Source organism: Castor canadensis, chromosome 3, assembly GCF_047511655.1.
Source record: "Castor canadensis chromosome 3, mCasCan1.hap1v2, whole genome shotgun sequence".
Taxonomy (NCBI): domain Eukaryota; kingdom Metazoa; phylum Chordata; class Mammalia; order Rodentia; family Castoridae; genus Castor; species Castor canadensis.
The window spans coordinates 149,237,435-149,249,664 of NC_133388.1; the positions used below are offsets into that span (position 1 = coordinate 149,237,435).

Here is a 12,230-nt window from a genome sequence, read left to right on the forward strand (position 1 = left end):
AGAGAAGCATGTCTCCTTGTACCCACAGAATGGCAGATTATTATTCAGTGGAGGAGCTGGGTTCCTGCTTTTTGTTGGGGCAGTGGAGGCTCTCTTGTAGAAGGCTTGGTGGTGAGCACTGGGCCTCCATGCTCCGTGGGAAGGGAAGCCTCCTAGAGCCAGCAGAATAGCAAAGTGTGGAGCCTGGGGTTCACTTGTGTGTGTGGCTGTTGTCTCCTGGCACTGAGTAGCAAGCTGAGGGTGCCCATGGGGCAGGAAAGCCACCAGGCTTAAATTGTCTGGTACTTGCAAGGCAGCAGATCCCCTAAGGTATACTTATGCTGGGGCATGAGCTTCCAGGAGCCACAGCAGCTGCTGCAGTCACAGAAGAACAAAGCCTGCAGGCAGCAGGAGTTTTTGGACCTGCTTGCAAAGCACAGGCTTCCAGGAGCACAGTGGAATAGCACTGCAGGCACAGGGGAGTCAAGCCTGTGGACAACAGGAGCCCTGGGGCCTGCTTGCAGGGTGTGGGCTTCCAGGAGCCCAATATAGCAGCACTTCAGGCATGGATAACCGAGCCTACTGGCTTGTGCCTTCTATTACCCATGGAGCAAAAAGAACTGTGGGCACAGGTTTCCCTGGTGTTTTGGGGTGAAGGGTATCAGGTCCTGTAGCAAAGGAACTCTAAGTTCCTTTGTGTGCTGAGAAACAGGACTTACTGTTGAGCAGGGAGTAAATAGAGCCTGGAGTCCCATGGAGACTTCAGGGGAGAGGAATCAGGAGAGTTGAGCTGCGAGTCATTCTTCCTACTCTTCCTGTGGTTAGTTGCTTTTCTATTTGTGGATTTGGAGAGGGCTTTGCTTCTCACTGGTTACAGGACCCTGTGTCTTTTAGGATTCACTGATCTTCCTTCTTCATGATAGTTAGTTGCTACTGGGGTTTAGGGATATTAACAATCTGCCATCTTGCTTGATCTCCCCACAATTTCAATCTTAATTTTAGTAATACTACTCTGAGTAGCTAAGACTTGTATCACCAAGAAAATTAAAAACATGTAGTGAAAATGAAGGAAAACATTATTAAACACAAAAAATGTACATTTGGTTTTTCACATTAAGATAACAGGTTATATATATATATGTGGAAGGAATTCATGCTTTGACTATAAAAATGCAATTCTGTTTTTTTACATACAGAAATAGTGAATACGACAGATACTTTCATGTCTCAATATTATCACATTGTAGCTTATATCATAGATATGGAGCCAGATGGTTGAAATTTAATTCCAGTCTGCCTCCAAAGCTCTACAACTTTGGGCACATTGCTTACTTGGCATGTCCTTAGTTTGCATCCTCTGTAAACAGGGGCTACCATAGTACCAACCTCATATATTGCTGTGCAGGTTAATGCATCTATTATGGAAATCCCTGAAATAACCCAGCACTTTGGATAGCACCGTGGGCTCTAATGTGCACTTCCATTCAGCAAATGTAGAATGAGAACCAAAAATAGTATTAGCCAATGGAATTAACAACGGGCTGCTTCAAAACCAGAAGCAATTTAATTTAATTTCTTTCTTCTAGTTGTTTGTTAACTTGATTTCTGGTTCAGTGTTTATAGTTTTCCTAGATGACTTGTTTTTTTCTTATATCTTATTTTGAGTTGAATGAGATTTGGTGGTTATTTTGTTAAGGATTTTTGTGTCTATGTTCATGAGGGATATTAGCCTCTGTGTGTGTGTTGTCAGGTTTAAGCATTAAGTTTATGCTGGTTCCATAATTGGTTGAGAAGGGTTCCCTGTACCTAAATTTTCTGAGTTCATATAATATTTATATTATTTTTTCCTTAAATAGTCATTAGAATTTAACTGTGTATGACATTCCATTATGAGAAAGTTTAGATATTGCATTTAATTTGCTCAGTAGAGTTATTCAGGTTTTTTATTTTACCTTCTCTCATTTCTGATAGTTGCATCTTTTGAAGAATTTGTTCATTCTTTCTAAATTTTCAAATTCATTGTCAAAATGTTATTCAAAAATTTCTTATCCTTTTATTAAGCAAATGAACAATACTTTAAAATTGTGATAATAAATTTAGAATAATATCCTAAATTGTCTTTAATAAAGCCTCTTTCATTCCTGATATTAAGAATTCATATTGTTTCTTCTTTCTTTTTGAGATACTATGTGAAATATAATTGGCATACAATAAACAGCCCATATTAAAAGTGTATGGTTTAGGATCTATGTAAACTTATGAAATTGCCAGGGTAATTTTTCCCATCATGCTTTGATATCCTCATGCCTCTAGCAAACCCCTTCCTCCCAAATGTCTTTATGCGGCCTTCTTCCTTGGTTAATCATGTGCATATTCCAGAATTTATATAAAATGAATCATGCAAATATTATATTTTTTTCACATTTTTCATTCAGCAAAATTATTTTGAGATTTATATATGTTCTACATGTATCAATTGTGTCTTCTTTTTTATTTCAAGTAGTGTTCTATGACTACAGCACAATTTGTCATTGTCATTGTCCATCATATTGAAGGTGGATATTTGGGTTGCTTACAGTTTCTGGCTATTACACATAAAGTAGAATTAAATGTTTATGTACAAGTCTCCTTATGCACAAATGTATTTATTTATCTGGGGGTAAGTACCTAGGAGTAGAATGGCTCTCATGTGGCAATTACATGTTTAAATATTTAAGAATCTGCCAGATGGCTTTTCAAGTTGATGGCACCACTTTACATACTTGAAGGCTGTGTGTGAGAGTTCTGGTTTCTCCACACCAGCAGTCATTTTAGTGACATGTTGTGATGTCAATTTGCACTTTCCTTTGGAATGCAGATTCTGAATACAGGGTGCATTTTCCACCTGCACATTTCACTTGTCCACTCTTGAAAACACTGGGTTTTCTGTTTGTAATTATTGAGTCCTGAGAATTTTAAAGAATGTATCCTGGATATAAATCCTTTGTCAAATTTGTAATTTGCAAGTATCTTCTCCCACTGTGGCCTGTATGTCCATTTTCTAAATACAGTCATGTTTGAAGAGTAGAGGTTTTAAATTTTTGGTAAAGTTCAATATAATAGTTTTTTTCTCTTATGGATTATACATTTATATATTATCAAAGAAACATTTGCCTGATCAAAGGATACACAAATTTTCTTCTGTATTATTCTTGAATTTTTATAATGTTAGGCTTTACAGTTGTAATTTATTTTGAGTTAATTTTTACACAGTATAAGCTTTGTGCTGAAATTTATGTTTTTTTTTTTTTTATTTTTATTTTATTATTCATATGTGCATACAAGGCTTGGTTTATTTGAAATTTATGTTTTGATGTAGATATATAATGGTTTCAGCACTCGTCATTGAAATAGCTATCCTCTCTTTATTGAACTGCCTTGCATCTTTGTGGAAAGTCAGTTGTTTATATCTGTTTGGGTCCGTTGTTGGACCGTTGTATTTCATGGAAATTGTAATTGTAAAGACATTGCCTATCTTTATAATACCATACAGCTTATTAACTATGTGTTTGTAATAAATAGGTAATGTTAGTCCTCCAAAACAGTACTCATTCTTCCAAATTGTTTTGTCCATACCGGTCCTTTGAATTTTATACAAATTTTAAAATCAGGTTATCAATTTCTTCAAATCTGTTGATATTTTGTTTGGGATTGCATTAAATGTATACATCAATGCTGGAAGAACTGCCTATTTAACAATCTTGAACTTTCTAACACAGTGGAACTTTCCATTTAATTTTAGTTCTTCTTTAGTTTCTCTTAGCATTTAAAAATTCCAGTATTTTGGTCTTATACATCTTTTATAAGATTTATCCCAAGATATATTGTAAATTGTATGCTAATTGGATTTTTTACTTAAAAATCTAATTCTTATTGCTAGTATATAGAAGTAAAATTGATTTATTATATGTATTAATCTTGACTTCTAAAACCTTGATTAAAGTTACATATTAAAGCTAGCAGCTTTTTGGTAGATTCTTTTGAATTTTTGACATAGATAACTATGTTGTATGTGAATAAAGATAAGTTTACTTCTTTACTATTCTAGGTGATTTTTTATTCTTTTTCTTGCTTTATCATTCTAACTAGAACCTGCAGTGTAATATTGAATAGATGTGATAAGAAGAGATGTCCTTGCTCTTTCCTGATATTGGGTGAAAAATATTCAGTGTTTTACCATTTAGTATGCAAGCTGTACATTATTTCTTACAGACATACTTTATCAAGTTAAAGGTTTCCCTCTTTTTCTAGTTTGCTGAGAGTTTTAAACAGTTTAAATAGGAATTGATGATTAATTTTGCAAATGCCATTTCTGTTTCTTTCAAGATTGGTTTCTAGTTTTTTAATATGTTGTTTAAGATTGTTCATTAGTTTTTTAATATGTTGAATTAAATTAGCTTTCAAATATTAAATCAGCTTTGTACCATTAGGATAAACTCTCCCTGGCCTCAGCATATGATCTTTTCAGATTTTACTATATTTGGTTTTATAATAGGTAAAGAATTTTTCTAGGTTCAGTAGGATACAGATCTATAGTTTCTGCTAAAATATAGGATAATGCTGACTTGACACAATGCATTAAAAATTTTCCATCCTTTTTATTTTCTAGAATAATTTTTATAAAATTGGTGTTATTCCTTTCCATAGTGTTTGGTAGGGATTAGCCGTGAAGGCATCTTAGCATGAAATTTTTTTGTGTGTGGGCAGATTGTTAACTTCAAGTTAAATTTCATCTATATATAAATATCTATATCTAAATCTCTATCTATTATCTATCTACACCTGTATATAGCTATTGTCTATCTATCTCATTTATTTATATCTATCATTTCTCTATCATCTATCTCTATCATCTATCACTCCATCATTATATAGGTTATTGATTTCATCCTAAATTAGTTTAGTACTATGTCTTTCAATAATTGTCATTTTAAAAATCTCAGTTGTCTTTTATCTAAGTTGACATCCAATGGTCCATGTAGATTTTCTTTTCTTTCATATATGTGTTGTCTTTTCCTGTTCTTTGTGTATCTTGTAACTTTGGATTATATCCTCAACATCACAAAACTCCAGATTCATTTGTATTCCTTTGTTAAATATCAATGTTTATTTAAGCAGTCTGAATTCAAACTCAAACTCAGTCTTTCTTGTAGTGGTAGAAGCTGAAACCTCTGATTCTCCTGTTGTCTTTAGCTGGGTGTGTCACTTAGTATGGGGTGCTTTGGCAAATTATCCAGACTGGGAAGCTGGAATATTAGAAATTATTTCTCACAATTCTGGAGGCTAGCAGTCCCACAGCAGTGTCCATCAGGGTCACTTTATGGTGGAGGATTACATCCCAGCTTACAAGTGGCCATCTTCTTCATGTTGTGTCCTCATAGGGCCTTTTCTTATAGTAAGGCGTATGGAAAGACATCTATGTCTTCCTATGTTTATAAAGCCACCTGATCTATTGCATCAGGAACATATGCTTGCTTATAGCCTCATTTAACCTTAATTGCCTCCTAAAAGCCCTGTCTCTAAGCACAGTCATGAGGATGGTAGTTAAGGCCTTCCACATATGAATTTTGGTGAGAAACAATTTAGTCCATAGCATTGGGCTATGTGGAATATGCATTTAATGTGGGTAGTTCAGAGGTCAGCCAGACATTGAGAGATCCTCATCAATAACTCTCTTCTTTCTTAGATTTGTCCCTTGTGTTTGAGCTGCTGCCTCATATATCATGAAATTTTGCCTCTCTCCATGCCATGCAGATAGCAAGCATTAGAATTTAATCAGCCAAGTCTGGTTGCAAACAAAGAAAACTCAATAATGGCTGACTCACATTGTGTTGTTTCTTGTTTTGTGGGGCTGGGTATCAAACCAGGGACTTGTGTACTCTAGACAAGCACTTTACCACTGAGCTACACCTCCAGTCCTTGTGTTGCTTCTTTCATTTAGCTTTTCGCTAATCTATTTGTCTATTCTCATTTAGTACTAGGCACAGTGGTTCCATTGATAAATAATCTGAACTATCAGTTGAATAGTTTAGGATCTCTTCTGAGATAAATAGAAAAATATTCCATAGAAGAATTGATTTAAAGGTTTTGGGGAGTTATAAGTCTGTTAACTTATAATACTTAATTATTAAGTGTTATAAGTCAATACTTAATTGCAAATCTGATAACAAGAAAGTGTTCTTGTATACTAAGAGAAAAGAAAAGCTATTTGTTGTATGTGCTACCACTTTTTGACTTGGATCTTCCCAAAATGACCTAATGGTAGAGAACTCAGAAATAGTTGGTTTAGTTATTATCTCAAAATTGCTGTCAAATATAGCACTTCACTTTCTGCTTTATACTTTCATTGATTGGTGTTGAAGTGGACTTAGGAAAGGTCAAATCATAGAGTATTTGAATGACAAACATATATAAACTTATTATTGGAAAAGTTGTATTTTCTTTTATTTACTTTTAAATATGTTCGTAAAATATTTGGGAAGTGACTACTAACAATGCAATTCAGTTTGGCCTATAGAAATTTAAAATGTAAAGTACTTGAATGAAATTATTGGCTATGTCAACATTACTGACTAATTAGTATTATTCATCAGTGCTATGATAGTTAATATGATATCAAATTAATTACAGAATCAGTGACTTGTGACTTAAGAAGTGGAATGAGATGATTGTAGATTGATGCTTTAGGAATAAAGTTTGCAGTTGCATAAAGATGTTCTTAGCACCTAAAAGGTAGTTTTTCACTTTCTCTGCTTCTTACTATAACTTTCATTGTTAAGTTCTGTCTGAAATTTGATAGAAAACTGTATTCTCTAAGGTAAGTGTTAATGAGAATTTCACAAAAGTTCTTTCATTGTTCAGAGCTTGTTGTAATTTTCTTTTAAACATAAGATTTACCTTTTAAAATCAGATTTTTTTTAAATCTTAAAACAGACCTTAAAAAATTCTGTGATTGCTTATAACAGGAATTTTGATGGCTGCTGTGTTTATTAATGTTCACACTCAGAATTAGATCATTAAAAACCCTTGCTTTATATCTTCCTAAATAATTTATTTTGATGTTTGTTTCACTGTGAAGTCTCCATTTATAAAAAGAAACCTAAAATTAGGGTTGATTTTGAAATCATTATGGTTGTTATTACTTTCCTGTATACCACAGGTAAATTAAAGTTGCAGCAAAACCATATATTTAGTAATTTAGTTGCAATTAAGTATTTTACAATCTATTAGAACATTTGATAAAGGTAGTAATAAGAACACATAACATACTGATTTTATACTCTAGGAAATATACTAACTGGTGGAGGAGAAAGTATATTTGTTAATTCTAACCTGTACCACTGCTGTTCCATAAAATGATTACTCAGTGAACATCTTTGAAAAAATGAAGCTTAGAAATGAAAATCTTTTGCTTTCCACCATTAGCAAATTTCATAGTTGATGTATGGGTGTTTAACATATATTAGTGGTTTGCATTTTTAATGGTGTTCATCTTTGCCTAGTAGCACTATACATTTAAGGGACAAAAGCTGTCATTTTAGATCAAAGGCATATATGTGTATATACACACATAGATTATTTACATACAATAAAAATTTCAAAATTATTGATAATCTATACTTATTTGTCACCCAAATCTGATCCAACTTTTTAGATAAATGTGTATAATTTTATATTTCCAATTTGATCCTAGTCCACTCCATGGCTCTATATTAGTGAATTAAAACAGAGAATAACAAAACAAACAAATGTCCTTGCAAATGTTTCACAGTGTGTCTCTTTCTTACTTGAAGTTTTATATCAGAGAGTGCATGGGGGAAGATAACTAATAAATAAATCAGTGGTATATATGAACAAATGTTGGGAGTTAGATCCAAGTTTATCTCTCATGTATACTCTAGTTGTTTGTCTAGAGAGAATAAAATTGCATAGAAGGTAACAATTATTGACCAAGATAAAATCTAAAGAAACAAGTCATAAACAATGAATATACTGGATTCTTACTGAGTACCTGGTGTGCTTTTTTATATGCTAATATAGGACAATACTTATTTTCATGGCTGAATAAGATCACAGTGATTTGAGTTTTTTTTAGAAATAAAGGCAATTTAATTCCAAAAGTAAAATACTGATATGAGATATGATATATTAAATCTCTTGTATTATAAAGTAATTGAATCTGGCTGAATACAGATGTGAGTTGAGTTATACATGGAACCTCCTATTAACATTGTAACGAATGTAGAAGGTGTTACCAGCCCTCTAAATGAAATTCATATGCCTAAGAAGCTATAATCCATGACATAATATGCAAAAAAGAAACATTCATTTTTATTATTTATGTGTCTACCTCTGTATTTATGTTTCTGCTCCCAAATGTTTCAACTTTCATATTTTAAGGAGTATTAAAGGAAACACCTAGTGACTTGAAATGGGGAAAGCATATGAATGGGAAGAATTTGCTATAAGACAAATGGTTGGGGAAAGGAAGGATCTTGCTTGAGGGGGAGGTTGTTAAATAGGAAAGGAGGAAGGAGTTTAGAAGGATTAATGTGTGTCTACACAGGAATAAAAGGTAGAATTGTTGTTTCTGTCATAATTATGATCATATGAGATGATTCTTTTTCCATTTCTTGAAGTCCATGGAAAAAAGAGGAAAAAAAACCCTATTATTTTTCAAATTCAGTCATTTTTATTATTGTGTTAGATGGGAGTACATTGTGGCATTTAAAATTTTTTTTACAATATATCAGATATACCCTGCTTGAATTCACCTACTCAACTATTCTCCTTTATCCCCTTTTTCCCTCATTCCTAGAATAATTTCAATAGGTATCATTTTTCCATTTGCATACATGTGCACACAGTATTGTGCAATATTCACCCTCCTACAAACTTTCCCCACCTCTTCCCCCCCCCCACTGGTACCAAGCTCCCCAGACAGGACTTGTTCTGCCTTCCTGTTCTCTCTCTGATTTTGCCAAAGAAAGAAAAGAAATGACATTTTTGTTTGTTTAAGATAGCTACACACAGTTTCCTTGTGACATATCTATATATCTATATATATATATATATATATATATATATATATATATATATATATATATATAAAACCCGAATTAATTCATCTCCTCTACTTTTTTTCCTTCTACCTTAGTCCCCTGCTTATGGTGATTTTAACAATTTTAAAAATTCTGCATTTATTCTTTTATAGGGTACATACATCAACCATATTCACCTTCTTAACTTCCTTCTTTTACTCTCCCTCTCTCATGTGTTCTCCCCTTACTGTGACCTGGTTTTCACAGTATTCCCTGTATTTGTATTAGATCTGTATGAGAGAAAACATACAGCTTTTGCCCTTCTGAATCTTGCCAACTTAAGAAAATGTTCTCCAGTTCCATCCACTTACCTGCAAATAACAAAATTTCATTCCTTCTTGTGGCTCAATAAAATTCCATTGTATATAAGTACCACATTTTCTTAATCCATTCATCAGTAGTGGAGCATCTTGGCTGTTTCTATAGCTTAGCTATTGTGAATAATGCTGCAATAAACATGGGTGTGCAGGTGTCTTTGTAGTAACCTTACTCACATTCCTTTGGGTATATCCCTAGGAGTGGAATTTCTGGATCATACAGCAGTTCTATTTTTAGTTTTTTGAGGAGCCTCCTTATTGTTTTCCATATTTGTTGTACTAATTTACATTCCTACCAACAGTGTATGAGGGTTCCTTTTTCCCCACATCCTTGCCAACTTTTGTTGTCATTTGTGTTCTTGATGGCAGCTATTCTAACAGGAATGAGGTGGAATCTTAATATCATTTTGACTTGCATTGCCTTTATGGCCAGGAATATTGAACATTTCATCTTGTCTTTTTTTAGCCATTTGGACTTCTTCCTTTTAAAAAGCTCTATTCAGTTCATTTTCCCATTTCTTCAATGGGTCATTGATTTTTTGAGAGTTTAGTTTTTAGCTCTCTGTATATTCTGGTTATTAAGCCCTTGTCAGATGTAAAGATCTCCTATTCTGCAGGCAGCCTCTTCAACTTAGTGACCATTTCTTTTGTTGAAATTCAAGCAATTTTTGAAAAAATCAATAAAAAATACTTACCTAGGATTTTTTTCTTTCTTCTTTTTCTTTTCTTTTCTTTCTTTCTTTTTTTTTTTTTGTTGGTGGTGGTACTGGGAATTGAATTCAGGGTATCCTGCTTGCTAGGTAAGTGCTCTTGTGCTTGAACACATCCCCAGGCCATTTTAGACAGGGTCTCATTAATTTTGTTTGGGTAGTCTCAGATAGACACAATCCTTTTACCTCCACCTCCAAAGTAGCTGGAATTATAGGCATGCACCACCATGCCTGGCTTGTTTTTGCTAGGATTTCCATGATTTTTGCCCAGAATCATCTTGAATTGTGATTCTCTTCTCTGTCTCCCAAGTAGTTGGGATTACAGTTGTGTGACTCCAAGGATTATTATTTCTTTACAAATTTATTATCTTTACTAATGTTAGTCAATGCAGAGGATGGGTAAAGGCACAAAATATACTGTTTTTCTTATTCTACCTAGCTTAGGAATGCAGAGAGAGAATTTTTTTCTTCCTTTGTTCAAGTTTGGAATCAACAACTTAATTACAGCCTAAGTTCATACTATTATTCTGGCATTTTTGAAGGAGATTACAAACTGAGAACAGTAAAATGTCATTACACAGGACAACTAGAGAACTCCAAGGCATAAGGAGTCATGTATATGGTAATCCAGATGTGATCTAAACACTGTCACTAATGGCTGATCCAGTGAGCAATTTTACAATTTCATTCTCCTCCTGCTGGATTTCTTTCAATGATCCCTCATTATCAATTACAAGGAAACAAATCAAATTTGTTTATTGGTAACTGCCTAGTTTGTGAGCATCAATTATCACTACCCCTGTGGTGTAGATAAACATACACACACATCATGCTCTTTATCTGCTTTGCCGTTTAGGTCACCCCCATCTCTTCCAGGTTAATGACTAATTCATTAACATTTAGCCAAACTGCATTTTCTGCAGGAAATCTCCAATTTCTTAGTTTTGGCTAGGTTGTGCCTTTCAGGCATTCCCATGGAATAACTTATATAATGTTGTTGTATAATTACCCATTGTCATGACTATCTTCTCCATGAACTATAAATTGTTCTTCAGGGATCTTGTCTTCATTTTTGGATTTTTGTCAAACAGGCATGATCATGTTCAATAATAGATTCTCAATAAACCTCTGGTGAATGAATAAATAAATATCAATAATAAATGACTTATTTAAAGTCACAGGGCAAATTAATTATGAAATACTTTAGAAAGCTGTATTGAATAAGTGAGATTGAGATTCTCCACAAAAGAATCATTTGGAAAAGTATTTTTAAATTAGTGGAAAGAAGCTAGCATTTATGGGTTAGGGTTGTGCCCTCTTTTATGATGATTCTTCATTATGACTCCCCATTCTTAATGTGGAGGGATGATATAGTAAAGGCATAAAATCCTTATTTTTATAATTGTATAATACCTTTATTTATTTATATTTTTTCTGTTCAAATTTGACCTGACTTTAAAGTTCTACCAAGAGAGAAGGAGGTCATAGCAGGAATATAAAATGGAACAGAAAAATATTACAGAATATATTATTGTTATCATTGCATCATAAAGATAAAATGTCTTCCAGAACTGTTAAAGAGAGACTTCAGAATAGGGCAAAACTTGTAAAAGAATCATTTCTCAGTAAAGAACTTGTCTACCTTAGATTAAAGTCTATCCACACAAATAAGCCCCCAGATTTATTTAGGAGTGTGAGAGCAGGAGGAGAGGTCAGGAGCCCTACACATTCCTCAAGTTTCACATATTCCTGTCCAATGTTCCGTGCTCGGCAGCAGGATAATATACTGACCATGTAGCATGTTTGGCACAAAAGAATGAACCCAAGAACAATCAGCAGGAGTCCTGCAGCCAAGAGCACTATTAAGGAAGATCAGCTGAAGTTTCCAGTGCTTGAGAAACTAGCTGGGTTGGTTTCTCATGGTCATGATAGAAGAGGTAGTCCCAGATAATAGCACAACTTAGTCCAATACCAGAGTTTCATGAAAAATTGTTGTCAGCAAAGACTAGAGGTCAAGAGTCTCCTCCACAGTTGATGATGTTGTAAGAATTTCAGCCTCTTCTATGAAGATAAATGTTAAAACC

The 12,230-nt window shown here is 33.7% G+C and overlaps 1 protein-coding gene across 1 annotated transcript in view; it reads left to right on the plus strand.

Annotated features, from left to right (window-relative positions):
• Positions 1-12,230, plus strand: part of Cnbd1 (cyclic nucleotide binding domain containing 1) — a 399,182-nt gene that overhangs the window by 155,688 nt on the left and 231,264 nt on the right. The gene's annotated exons all lie outside the window — the stretch shown is intronic.